This window comes from Pleurodeles waltl, chromosome 10 (genome assembly GCF_031143425.1).
Source record: "Pleurodeles waltl isolate 20211129_DDA chromosome 10, aPleWal1.hap1.20221129, whole genome shotgun sequence".
NCBI classification, from domain to species: Eukaryota; Metazoa; Chordata; class Amphibia; order Caudata; family Salamandridae; genus Pleurodeles; species Pleurodeles waltl.
In genome coordinates this window covers 497,701,937-497,716,923 of record NC_090449.1, presented here as the reverse complement: position 1 = coordinate 497,716,923, position 14,987 = coordinate 497,701,937, and the positions used below count along the sequence as shown (strand labels likewise).

The 14,987-nt window shown below is 39.7% G+C and overlaps 1 protein-coding gene across 2 annotated transcripts in view; it reads left to right on the top strand.

The window, feature by feature from the left end:
• The window catches only part of DHX30 (DExH-box helicase 30), a 501,635-nt gene that overhangs the window by 282,901 nt on the left and 203,747 nt on the right, over positions 1–14,987 (top strand). The gene's annotated exons all lie outside the window — the stretch shown is intronic.

The following is a 14,987-nucleotide window of genomic DNA, read 5'->3' as shown; positions in this document are numbered from 1 at the left end:
GCTTTGATCTGTTGCAAGTATTGTGGGCTTTTAACAACATCCATCACTTTCGTTGGTTCCTGGGCTTGCCTTTCAAAAATCACTTGATGTCATTGGTAAATACTTTGTTTGTCCTGCCTTGAAGCTGTTTTTATCACGCCTTGCAGACTGCCCCTGTTACATTGATTATTGTGCGATTGTCAATGTACGTCAGCATGGGCAAACAATTTTTTCTTTTGTCTCTTCCCTTCGAGGTGCAAGGTGGCCAGTGCGCTTACAGCGCGAACAGGCACAACAGCGTGAACTCGATTGGCGGTATTGGAACGCTGGTCACATTGTTCACAGTTACCTAATCAGAGTTATTTCTTGGAGCTCTCCCCTTAAAACACTTGAAATTAAATGCTTTACGTAAAACAGAAATCCTCAAAGCGTAAGCAGCTCTCCTGGCACAGCGGGAGAGCCAATACTGTAATATTCACTGCACTTGGGAAAGTTGCCCCAAAATGCTTTGTAGTGCATTCCTTTTACAAAACATTTTAACTCATAACTCATCCTGTGGTGGGCCTAGGACAGTCGGACCACCACCAAAACATTCAGCATGACGCACTCTTTCTGTCTAGGTCATATCTGTTCCCCACACTAGATTAGTGGGGACTCAAAAATAATAACCTCTTCCATCATTCAGTGTTTTTTTTTTTTTTAAACGCTCTCATGGATGGAACCTTTCATTTACAGCTTGGAATAGCTTGTGTTTTAAGGGCCTTGTTTGTAATATCTTAGCTATAGGCCTGGTACTCCTGAAAATGTGTAATGCACTACATCCTCTAGATGCTAAATACATGGTTAAACTGCATTACTTTCTGCCATTTTCTTTTTGTGTGGTTTATGCCCTCTATGGGCTAACCATATAGTTACATGACCATGTTTCTTACAAATTCTATTTCCTTGTGGTGTCAACCATTAAGTGTCTTTTAAGCTTTCTCATGCTAGAACTTTTGTTTTACAGCTGGAAAAACTTTTGTTTTCAAGGCCTCTTTTGTAATATTGCAGTAGGCCTGCTAGCCCTAAAAATGCCCTAAGCGGCTAAGTATATGGTTACACTGCATTACATTCTCCTGCTTTTATCATGGGGTTATGCGCTCTAGGGGCTAACAATATGGTTACATGACAATGTTTCTTACAAATTATATTTTTGTTACGGTGCCCTCAAGGGGCAGTTTTGAGCATTACAGTCTAATGCCAAAATTGTATTTCTGATAAAGGTTTATATGATAATTGTATATGTTTTACTAATCTACCCTTATTAAAATTAGGACCATGATTCAGGCCAACTTAACATCCTTTTTACATGATGACTGTTTGAACCCTCTTGATATGTTTGGGTGACTCTTCTAGTTTATTTGTCCTCTGTGGCTTTCTTGTGGCTTTTTTGTGCAATTGTGTTAGCTAGCCAGCAACTCTGCTTGTGGGGTAGTGGAAGTGATATTATATAGGAATTAGCATGGCAGATTGAAATTAGGTTGCTAAATGGCAACATTTTCATTTGTTTGTTACAGATAGAGGAAGAAGGTAAATGGAAGTGCTTTAATTATATGCAGGGCCACTGGAAGTATATGGGAGGAAAATACAAAATTATGAGGCAGGGTTGAACAATTTATGTGGCAAGAAAAGTCCAGTTATGAATTTACAATGCCACTAGCTCTAACTCAAGCAAATGCAAGACCTATTACATTGCAAATGCTTGTCTTTATTATGCACCTCAAATGGCTGTAGAGACACTCAACACAGCATTTCATTTGTATAGTAGCACGACCTATTGTATGGGTGATACCTTGCATGGGTGGACAAGAGCATGTCATTTGTGATCACGGGGGATGTGACTTTAATGAGCTCTGCTCTTGAGTCCATAATGTGCTGTTGTACATCTGTTGTTTGGTCTTCCTGCATCTCCGCACATTTTTCAATTCTGATTCAGTACCATTGTTTATTCTTTCAGACAGAGGCTACAGTATTGCATTGATCATTTGCTGTAGTTTGAACTGTTTTTCTGCAATATTCTGCTTATTGTCACTGAGTCTCCTGCTCTGTAGTAAAACACTACAATATTGAACCAAAAGGTGTAATTATTAATATATTCATTGATATGTTAAACAAAGTACCTAAATCACACGTAGACTCTTAAGTCAAAGCTTTAGTGGCATGATATACATCCATAGCTTTCCTCCCTTACTTGATGCAACCCAGCATATTGTTACTCCTTGGGAGCTCATCATTTGTGCAGAGTGAACAGAGACCAACAGCGTTTGTATAATAAATAGTCTAAAACATTTGTGGTTTGAACCTTGACCTTTTTGATACTGTTAGGGAATCTGTATTACTTAGTGGTTGTGAGTGGTTCTACTACTTTGGGAGCTGGAAATATCCTTCTCCTCTGTAGCCTATTTGCCTAGCCTGTCCACTCAAGAAATTAATTTTATTTAAATGATTTGTCCCATGCTGAACGTGTCAGCAAAGACTTTACAGCCCTACATTAACTGCTTCAGTCTCATGCACTGCCGTCCATGCCAGACCAGTATTGGTCCTCTTTGGGAACAAAGGAGTCAAAGACCATTAGAGCCAAATTGTGAGGCGAACGCTTAGTTGTTCTCCTCCTGTGGATTATCATTAATAATTTTAAGCACTGAATTGTCTCACTCACAAGTGGAATACCGGAGCACTTAGAAATAAATATATATATCACACAGTGGCATTCGCCACTGGGTGGTTATAGTTAGGCTAAACAAAGGGGGAGAAGGGGGGAGATCGGGGGGGGGGGGGAAAGGGGAAGAGGGGTATACAGAAAAAGAAAAAAGACCAAAAAAAAATATAGTAACTAAAAGGAAAGAAAAGAAACAAAAGAAAAGAAGTTGAAAATATATACTAAATATAGAAAAAATATAAATAAAAAATAAAAGGAGAGTAAAAAAGGAACGAAGAAAAGGAGGGGGAAAGGGAGGGAGGAAAGAGGGAAGGGGTCTAATGTAAAAGAAAAGAGATTGAAGAGGGAAAATAAAAAGTCTATAAAAAATATATAGAAATAATATAGAAAAAAAATAAACAATCCAAATAAAAATAGAGAAAGAGGGACAGGAGGAAGTAAAGGAAAAAGGTTACTAGTTATAGGTAGGTCAGCTGTTCCATAGGCATAGTGTTTTTTGTGTTGCTAATAACTTTGGTCAGGTTTGACAAATTTCCACTAAACTTCTAGAAAGGTACTTCTTTTTTTACTAGTTTGTGCATGAAAGTTTCAGTGTGGTCTACCAAGTGGAGGCCAAGCAAAAAGGGGGTCTCAAAGCCCAAATCCCAGTGCATTTGCAATAGACTTGTTTAAGAAGCTCTACCGCAGAAACTGCTAAAAGGAATTACACCAAATTTAATAGAAAGCTGGATCTCTGTCCGCAGATTGTGCTTTCTGTGGTTTGGTGTAAATACATTAAGTATTTTTTTTTTTTTAAATTAAGAGTCAAAAATATTTCTATATCTGGACGGTCTGCGAGAGGCTCTTGCACGATCATCAGTTCAAGAATAGAGCATTCTGCTTGGCTTAGGGAGTATTATTTTCCTTGGTCAAATTCGCTTCTGTGGAAGTTAGATTCCTGTGGGAGCGAGCACTCTGATTGGCTGCTATCAACATCAGAAAAATGTTGCTGTCAGCCATTATAGGTCTCAGGGATTTAGTCCCCTGTCATAAAGTTAAAAAAAAAAAAAAAAAAATTTACATAAGGGGACAGTGTAGGGATACCCCACTCCAGTCCTCAAGAGGGACCCCGCTTGTGACCAAATTATTTAAAAATAATTGAAGTTTTTGCTGCAATCACAGCAGACTCCTGTGGGATCGGGGGGAAAAAAACCAAAATGGCAGCCAGGCAACCTTCTTCTTCTGGGCTGCATTGTATATTTAAGGGGATGGGCGCCTGTGGACTGTGTCTCTGAGCCATTATAGGCCCTAGGGGGCCCACCCCGGAGCTGCATTTTATAAGGGGAGGGAGATGTGAAGTCCCTCACCCTGAACCATTATAGGCTCCAGGGAGCCCATCCCCAGGACCGCATGTTATAAGGGGAGGGGTGAGTGCGGTCATGCTTCCCGTGTCATTATAGGCCCTAGGGAGCCCACCCTCGGTCTAAAAGTACCAAAAAAGGAGGTGAGGAGGCTGCACAGTCCCCCTCCCTAAGCCTTTAATCGCTGGGAACCCCATCCACTGTGCGTAGCTCACTTGCTGAATCCTGCGGAGCCCACCCTCAGGACATGGCAGTTTCCTTGCCTGCACCGGTAAGGAGACTTGTTTTCTCCTGTCTGGCAGTAGCATTTTCAAAACTCCCTCCAAGGGGGAGCAAACACAGAGTCTTCTCCAAGCGGGTGGTAGCTTTGAAAATTCTCCCATCGACTCGTAGCAGACTTTTGATCTGTTTCCCTGCCTGCACTGATGGAGGCAGGAACAATGATCAATATATTGCTCCCTCCCAGAGTTAGCAGCATCAATAGCTGCTCCCTGAGGGCAGGAACAATGCCAGCTCCAGCAACATGCTGGGAGCCAGTTGGGGCTCCAAAGGCCGTGGGGTGGCTCCTGCGGGCCCCCAAGATGTTTATGGTGGGTGCGCTGGGTGGCACACCTTCCCTTAAAAAATAAAATAAAAAAGATGTACCAAATCGTCCACAAGCTGTGAACGTTTGGCCCTGCCCCTTCCACTAAGCAGTATCCCACTGTGTTCCCGAAATTTTCCAGGCTTATAGACAGTGTGTTTCCTCTTTAACTGTACCTTGAAAAACAATCTGAAATCCCTGATGGAGGTGAATGCATCATTGATTTTTTTGGAGTTTAATCTGTTCTGTAATGACCGTCCAAGATGAGTGGTTTCTGTCTTGTCTCCTGGTCTAAGGGCAGAGTCCATTGTTCTCCCTTTTAATTGCTGCTGAGTACGCAAAGGAATCAAATCACCTTCAAGCTCTGTCCCTGTAGTCCCGCCCCTTTCACTTGAGTAGTATGCAACAGTGTACCCACCATTTTCCAGGCTGATGGACAGTGCGTTTTCTCTGCAGTTGTACTTTGAAAAACAATCTGAAATTCTTGATGGAGGTGAATGCATTGTTGGTTTATTGAAGTGCAATCTCTTCTGTAATAATTATTCAAGATGAGTAGGGTTTGTTCCTGCCCTCACCTGCTATGAAAGCAGAGTTCACTGTTCTCCCTTTTAATTGCTGCCGAGTATGCAGAGGTGCCAAATCACTTACAAGGTCTCCCTGTTTCATCCGACCCCTTCCACGTTTGTAGTATGCAACAGCGCTGGCTCTGGGTGGGTTGACTATTGCAAACCAACCTCTTGCCGTGCATGGCCAAAGGCCATGTGCAGTGTAGGGTTGGCTGCCTGTGGGGAATTGTCACAGGGCCTGGTCACAGACTGTACAAAATTAAGTTGTAAAGTAAATGGTAGCTTTCCGCCACTATGCAAACTATAAAATAAACTAGCAACTCATTGGGTGATGTCATCAATGATTTCATTGAAAATGTCATGAGTGATGTAATAAGTGAGGTCATAAGCGGTGCATGGCGGGGGCTCAAGTTATAGTTAGCTCTGCTAACAAGTGCATTTTTTAAAACAAAATTAAGCTCAATACATTAATATTGTCAATGGTCTATTTACCCAACTCTAACAATACTTTAATGTTTGTTTATTTTTCAAATAATATATATATATATATATATGTGTTTGTGTGTGTGTGTAGCGCGAGAGAACGTTTTTAAGTAGAATAGCTTGTTTTAAAATATCAACAAACTGCTTTGCATCCTAATATTAGAGTAAGTAGGCCAAATGTCATTTAGGTTTTATGAAATAAGTTGTAAAAGAGGTGAATTATACCTAAAAAGACACTAATTTAAGACAAAGTGACTATAAACGTCTTTTACAAATCTCTTGTTAGTTTTTCAGACTACAGCTGTTGCAGTCTGTCTGCTTATTTTGCCCCACTTTTCCTTTTAAAAAGGTTTAAGGATGCAAAGATGTATTTTATTTTAACATGAGCTCATATATATAAATATACATATCATTTGAAGTGCTTAAGAATCATGGGCGGGACAATTGATTGACTAATGATTGGGTAAGTATTCCCGAGAAGGATCCTGTTATAGCTAAGTAACCTTTCCTTTTTCTTTGCTGGATTGACTTTTGATTCTGTCATGCCCTTGTTTAAGCATTTACAATGTTAAAGTCAATGTATATTAATTTCTTATGTTTCACTAATGGTGTTCATTAGCTACAAAGTTCAACTCTAGAAAAATTCAACACTTTTTGTTTTTTGTGTGGGATGGATATGGGAGATTTGCACAACACTGCAATCATATTTCTAGCTGAAGGACTTGATGATGACAATATGTTTTTTATTGTCTGTATCTAATACAAATTGGGTAGACAGTCCTGTTATGTCTTGCAGAAGTATTTATTTGTTTCTTGGTGGTGGAAGACGATGGGCTAAATTATATAAATTCCTTTTGTTTTAAATAGTGAAAGATAAAGATGCATCAGTTTTACGATTCTATAAGTTTTGTTGACTGATGCAGATAGGTGAGATACATATTCAAAGTTGGCCTGAGTGTGGACAGGAGATCTGGGTAACTGAATCCACTGATTGGAGGGGGGTTGGGAGGGCAGCAACTCTTACAGTCATTGCAACTATGTAGCTATTTGCTGTTTGTAGAGATTACTAGGCTTCCAGCTCTCTGTGCTGGTAGAAAGGTTGTGGTATTTGAGATGGAGATCTAGGAAGATGGTAGTGATAGGTGAAATGTGGTTGGCAAGCTAATCACAATCTTAATGCATCAGCAAGTACCTCTGGGCCTGTTTGTTCCTACTTCATGTATTGAAAACCAATTGTTCCTTGCTGCAGCCCATGTCTCCTCTTTGAGGTGCCTTTCTATTTTTGATATCTTCTCTTACTTTAACATTTTTCTTAAAATGAAAACCTCAACCCATTGGACTGAATTTCTTACCATCCCAAGTAAAGATTCATAACTTATCTAAGTATCCATGAAACCTACTACATATGCTTATAATGCCCTGTTGACTGCTTTAGTGAAGGCTACCTTTTCTCTTTTGCTCGTGACCCATGATTTCAAACTCATCACTCAATCTAGAATGCCTTCCCTTATGCCTCAGACTTGACCACGTCCCACCTTTTATAGTAGATTTTCCCACTGGGTTGTGCTCATTTAAACAATTTATAATTAGTTAGGAATCTTAATTTTCTGTTTAAAATACTGGTGCAGTTTTTTTCAGATCCTTAAATAATTTGTTACCTTTGCTGTGTAGAGTCAGTTAAATGTTTTCAGAGCTGATTTCAAAAGTTGAGTCTTACTGCCATTCAACAACTAGCTGGAGATGTTGCTGAATTGTTGCACGTGTAGTATAACAGTCAAGAGGTCATCTCTGAATCATTAGAAATGCAGTATTGTTCGTGAAAAATGCCAAGTAGAAATGGCTGCATATCAAAGGGCCATTGTGACATCAGAACACAGTTAATTCAGGAATAGTTATAGATATGGTGTGAACAGAGCCTGGGTGCAGCTTTCCCTCACAATAGGTAAAACAAGGTGCCCTCTGCCCTTAACACAGACAAAGCAAATGAATGAATGTCTTAAGGAAGCCTGTTTTTAGTTCACGACTAGACAATGGATATGCTCTCTTCGAGAAAAGTTGTTTTCAATCAGCAGGCTTATAGCCCACTCATAGCTTACCATTGGTAAGCTTCAACGTTGGTCTCACCTGCTTTGTTTCCATTTGTCATGGCATGCATGCATCATGTCTTCTTGTCAGGTTTAGCCCTCCCCTAGAGCATTGACCAAGTACTTGTCTTCTACTAGTCCTGTGTTTGGAGCTTTGCTTTTTTTTTTTTAATTGTCTTCTAGCACCCTGTACGAATACTTAGGTTTTTAGGCCATTTTCCCTATCTGTATTGCTTCTTTTCCCTTTAGCCCTCTGTCCCTGTCTGTTTCTTCATTACCCATCCACCCCACCACGCCCACTTTTGTGTTAGGATTTTTTCCCAGCCATCTGCGTTTTAGGTTAAAGCCTACCAAACAGCATAGCTGTCTGGTTTGTTAAAGGCATCTTGAGGACTTTCAGAAACCTTTTATAGGAAAGCATTTCCGTCTTTGTTTACCATTCATTAGCTTTGTGGTTTGTAACTCACATTTTTTGTCTTTCTCTTTGCTGGCTTTATTTGTTTTAGGTTGTCCAGGTTCATTCTGTGCCTCCCAAGGAGAAAAGCCTATTAGCACTTCCTCTTCTTCCAAGGCAACTTGGTGTTTACTTTTCTTTCTCTGGCTTCTAAGGGAGACATTTTGTGACAATCTTTCTGAATACTGGGAGTAGATGAAAGCTTTTTTTTCTAGCACACAACGTTTAAATGAATTGTGCAAGTATTTCAGAATATACATGAATTAGAAAGGCACACATGAAGTACATTTTTTTTGTTAATTCTGAAGTGGGTTGGAAACAAATAATTTAATGTGATCAAAACAAATCAATACACTAGGTGATGCCATTTGCACACAATATTGTTTGGGCGCTATATAGTTTTAATAGTAAACACTGTATGTCTATGGAAATGTATTGGTCATTTCAAATGAACATGTGTTGTCTGTAATGGCAGTGTGCTACCACACCTTGCATACTCCACTCTAACACTCTACGTCCCTCCACTCTACAACACTGTACGCCAGTCCAGTCTTTGCCACTTCACTCTACATCACTCCACTCTACATTACTCCACTCTACATCACTCCACTCTACATCACTCCACTCTACATTACTCTACTCTACATCACTCTACTCTACATCACTCTACTCTACATCACTCCACTCTACATCACTCCACTCTACATCACTCCACTCTACATCACTCCACTCTACATCACTCCACTCTACATCACTCCACTCTACATCACTCCACTCTACATCACTCCACTCTACATCACTCCACTCTACATCACTCCACTCTACACCACTCCACTCTACACCACTCCACTCTACTCCACTCCACACCACTCCACTCTACACCACTCCACTCTACACCACTCCACTCTACTCCACTCTACACCACTCCACTCTACACCACTCCACTCCACTCCACTCCACTCTACATCACACCACTCCACTCTACACCACTCTACTTCACTCTGCTCTGTGCCACTTTACTCTATGCCTCTCTACTCTGTGCCAGTCTACTCTGTGCAGGTGCACTCTGTCACTCTGCTGTACACTCTACACCATTCCAATCTAGGCCACTCCACCCTACACAACTGCACTCTACACCACTCCACTGTACACCATTCTGCCAACACTGCACTCTATGCCAATTGACTCTACGACACTGTAATCTACCTTGCACAGCTACACTCTGTCACTGTTGCTGTGCTCAACACCACTTTACACCATTACTCTACGCTACTCTACTCTACGCCACTGCACTCTACCTGCAATAATCACAACAACAAGGGGACCCTATTTTCAGAGAACCAGAGTCATAAAGTACAATACAGTAACATTGGTCCTCATTCTGGATATCAGGAGATACAAAATTATTAATAAAATGTTTATAAGCACAATGGCAACAATGACTCTCAAAAAATGAAATAACTGTCCAAGCAGGTCAATAGTAATCAGTCATGAAAGCAATATGCGTAAAAAACATTGTATTTATCAAAATAAAATAAAGAAATAAACACATATGATGCCCAGTGTCCCATGTGAACCAAAGGAACAAACAAACAAAATAATCACATATATAAAACATAGAACTTATATGTTTCCATGAAAACAAAAAACGACCATATTAAACAAATTATAAACAGATGAAAAAGGGGTCTTGTGAATGTTTCAAGGGACCTAAAAGCTTGGTTCGTTTTATGTGTGTCAATTACATTTTAACACCTTATGAAAAGTGGGGTCTCATCGGTACCAGTTCAATGCAGGGACACCTGAGGATAAACGATAAACCCCATTACTATAGTGTCTTGCCGATCTATGACTACATGCCAAAGGAATTAATAACATATTGTTACACAATACTTGTTGGTGTCTGGATAATATGAATGTTAATTGGAAGACCAAACAAACCACCCAAGGTGATAGTGCCACACAAGCTGTAATTACATAGTGTACTGAGGGCGGGAACTATATAATAGGAATAGAAACAAATGACCATAGAGCAATAATAATGCCCAAAACACAAGAGTAAGCATTCAGGCAATGTTGATAGTAAAAAAAAAACTTACCTCAATGTGAAATGGAGTCCAACACAGTAATACACAGTTCTCCTTTTTTAAAGAAAGTGCCGAAATGTGTGCCAAATGAATGGGCAAAATACAGGCCCAAGCGGGGAGAATACCTTCTGCAGCAGGATGGTGCGAAATTGGCCAGCAGTCTGAGAATACTGGTAGCAAGTCAGGTCTCGGTGTAGCCCAAATGAATACTGTGTCAAAGGGAAGGCGCAGTAGCGTTCATCCCTTAGATACAATATAGATTGTTAACGAGGCTTGGAGCACATTGTGCTCCTGAAGTCTCCAGATGACGATGACACAGATGGGTAACGAAAAGGAAGCCTGGAGCACAATGCGCTCCAGGAGCCTCCATTGGGAACAGGGGCTGGGGCCAATATCTGTGTAAGCTAGCAAACTGGATTAAAAACTAACAATATACGTACAATTGCGTGCTAGCCCAGAAACCCAGGTAGGGGAGGGGGAGGTTACAAAACTGAAAGGACCAAGAGCAATAAACACCCAAAAATACTCCAGAAGTCATGGACAAATAATTACATTGAATAATAGGCTATGTGAAAATATTTTATAAGGGGCTCTCACCATAATATAATTGTGTTCTTAAAAAAATAAATAAAAACTAACAAAAACTTATGGACTTGTATATGAACAAATAATGAACAAACTGACATGGGGAGATGTTTTCAAACCAGAGGCAGTCCATCTTGAACTAGAATGCTGGATTAAACAATAAGAATATACGCACAATTGTACGCTACCCCAGTTTACCCGGGTGGGACAGGGGGAAAATAACTAAAATGAAAAAAATTGGAAGGACCAGGAATAATTACAAACCCCCAATAATATTCTAAGGATTGTGGACAAGTAATTACATAGAATAATAAGCTATGTAAAAAGATTTGCAAGGGGCACTCACCACCATATATTTTTGTTCTAAATTTATCAAAAACATATGGACTTTTATATGGAAATACCATGAGAAAACAGACAAAAGGGGAAGTTCACAAGCACGGGGTAGTCTATCTCAAACATAGTTAAAAGAATTTTTTTAAAGTGCCAGTCCAAGTTAATCAATCAATTCCGCTACATAAGATCCCCACTCTTCAGCAGTATTGAGTCCACGATGGATGAAATCACAGTGTTCGACCCACTTGCACTCCATTTTCTGATGGATTTGAGTCAGGTCACTACCTCTTTTTGGAATGCTGGCCATGTCAGTAACTAGCCTCATGAGGTATTCTGCTGTATTATTATTCTCATAGTAGTGAGTCACCAGAGGGACATTAGTAACTCCACATCTAATTCTGCTACAGTGTTGACCTATGCAGGTTTTGAGCTGTTGTGAAGTTTGACCTATAAAAGTCAATTTGCAAGGACACCATGTGCAATAGATGACATTCTTAGAGTTCTATTTTGAAAAGGATTTCAAGTCATCTTTCAATGGCCTATGTTTGAATATTTTACTATTGTAAGTGTGAGCAGCGCAGGCAACTCAATTGCCGCACCGATGGTGGCCTATAACAGGAGGGTGAAATCATATTTCTAAATGCTGCTTTAATGTTCCTTCCTCTATTATATGAGAACAATGGCTAATGGCTGTTCTGACGATCTTTCTGGGATAGCACCTGGCTAGGAGTTGGTCCTGCAGTGCTTTTGCTTCTCTAACAAAATATTCATTAATAGTGCAGTTTCTGTGGAGGTGTAAAAACTGCCCAAAAAGAGGCCATTTCGCAATGTCCTCAGGTGAAAACTATTATATGCAAGAAGGGTATTTCTTTCAGTAGGTTTCCTAAAAAAAAAAAAAAAGCTCAAGCATTCTCTTGATTAATATTCAGGCTAATAAAAGCGATCTTAATCTTGTTGTAGAACTGGTAAAAGTCAAGTGTGTTTGGATATCATCAAGGTAGAGCACAAAGTCATTGAAACTGGATACAGGAACAGACCAAATTAAAATAAATGTAAACAATATAATGCTTCCAACATGTAATGGAACAGTATGGATTGGAGTCAGTGAAAACAAATCTCTGTTATATGTCATCCCCATAAACATTTGCCAGATTGGGAGCAAAAACTGCTCCCATCAAAGTTCCTACAACATTGCTGGTAAAAATTATTGTCATATCTCAAATAATTCTATTGTAGTGCAGTTCTAAGGAGGGACACAATAAAATCTTTGGGAAGTCAGCTGCTCACGTGTTATAATTTCAATACTGTCCTCTTGTGGGATGTTGGTATACGAAGACTTAGTGTCAAGTGGAGTCAAAATGTCCATCAGTTCATCACATTGCTTCCCTTCCACCAGGTTAACCATGTAATTACTGTCCCTGACATATGTTTCCTGTAGCAGGTCAAACTCTTTAATGAAGAAAGTTGATATACTTGGCAAGGGTTTCCAGAATGGACTCACACCCTGACAAAATGGGTCTACTTGGGGGGACGAAAGAGATCTTTGTGTTACTTTGGTAGGGTGTATAACACTGTTACTTGTGGATTCTCAGCATAAAGAAAAGCAAATTTTTTGTCCGTGGGGGAGCCTTGTTCCTTGCCATGTGTAGGTACCCTTAATATTACTACTCTAATCTTCTCTAAGAGTTTGGAATAGAGTTTTTTATGGTGTTTGATGTCCGAAATTTGCCGTAATATTTCAGCATCATAGTGATGGAAACTTTGGAGGACGATCCCACCTCCTTTATCAACTGGTTTGATAATAGACTTGTCATTCTTAAGTGTGATTAAGACTTGTCTTTCATTGAGAAGGATTTTATAATTGAAAAAGTTTGTCTGGTGTCCATTGCTTGTAAACCCTCATCAGTTTTATAAGGAGTTCAGGTGGCATAGGCGCATTAGTTGGATAAAACTTGGATGAAGTGTTCGGATTCCTGTAGGGTAATCAATAGTAGGTTCATTTTTGTCAGAAAAAAGATCCTCAATCTGAACTTATGGCAGAATTGCCGCAACTCAGTCTTCAGAGTAAAAAAAAAAAAAAGTTTGTTCTCTGTGTAATATCAAATGAGAGACCGTTGCTGAGGAGTGAAATTTCAGTAGAGTATAAGATGTGGTGAAAAAGATTAAAAATTGGTATTCGATGATATTCGTTTAGACCAGACAGTGTTGGAATGCCTAAGGACCCTATTGACCCCATCTATATAGTTTTCTCCTGGTCTGACACTCGCCAGAAAGTGGATGCCATGATCTGTTCCTGCATGTACCTCTGTGCCCTAGGGATCAAAAAGATTGACCTGGTGTGTGTAGGAGGTGCTGGGGCCTTCTAGGGGTCTGAATCATCTGATCTTTAGGAGGTGTCAGAGAATATAACAGACTGTTTGTTCTTCAACCTTCCCCAAATATATTGTCCATCTTGTGGGGATGTATTGATGTAGTAATCGTCCCTTAAAATATGGATGCACTTTCTCCTTTGAGAACTTTTTGATATGCGTCTTCCCTTTGGCACGGTATTCATTCGGGCAGCACCGAGGCCTGACTTGAGCAGCCCATGCTTTGCTACCAGTATTCTCTTTGACAGCTGCACGATTTCATGCCATCCTGCTGCCGAGGATATTTTCCCTTTTGGGCCTTTATTTTGCCCATTCATTTGGCACCCATTACAGTGCTTTCTTTATAAAAAAAAAAAAAAGATAATCGTGTATTACTGTTAAATTCAATTTCATATGGGGGTGCGTTTTTTACTATCATCATTGCCTGAATGTTTACTCTTGTATTTTGAGCATTATTATTTTTCTTACAGTCATTTGTTTCTGTACCTATTATATAGTTCCGACCCTGGGTACCCTATAAAAGTACAGCTTGTGTGGTTTGTTTGGTCTTTCTATAAACATTCATATTACCTAGACACCAACAGGTATTGTATACAAATATATTATTAATACCTTTGGCATAAAGTCATAGATTTTCTATATCTTCAGGTGTCCCTGCATTGAATTGGTCCTGATGAGACCCCACATTTAATAAGGGGTCAAAATGTCATTGATACACACAAAACAAACCAAGCTTTTAGGTCCCTTGAAACTTTCGTAAGGGCCCTTTTTTCATCAGTTTATAATTTGTTTAAAGTGGTCATTTTTGTTTTCATGTAAACATAAAAGTTTAGTGTATATATATTTGATTATTTTGTTTGTTCCCTTTGTTCACGAGGGACACTGAGCATATGGGTTTATTTCTTTATTTTATTTTGATAAATACAATGGTTTTTACACACATTGCTTTCGTGACTTAGCTCATTACAATTGACCTCCTTGGACAGTTATTTCATTTTTTGAGAGTCATTGTTGCTGTTGTGCTTATGAACATTTATTAATAATGTTATACCTTGTGATACCCAGAGGGAGAACCGTTGTTTCTGAATAATACTGCACTTTACCCTTCACCACTCCAGTCTACACCACTTCACTCTGCTCTGAAACAATATACTCTTTGCCACTGCAGTCTGTCACTCTGCGCCACTCTATGCCAATTTACTGTAAACCACTGCACTAAACGCCAGTGCTTTTTGTCATTGCACTCTATTATGCAACACTCTAATCTACACCACTATGTTCTATAAAACTTCATTGTAGGCTGCTGAATCCTATGCCCCTGAATTCTATGACCCTGCACTCTATGCCACTGCACTCTGCAACATTCTACACCAATGCACTCTACACATGTCCTCTTTACGGCACTCCACTGTACGTCACACTA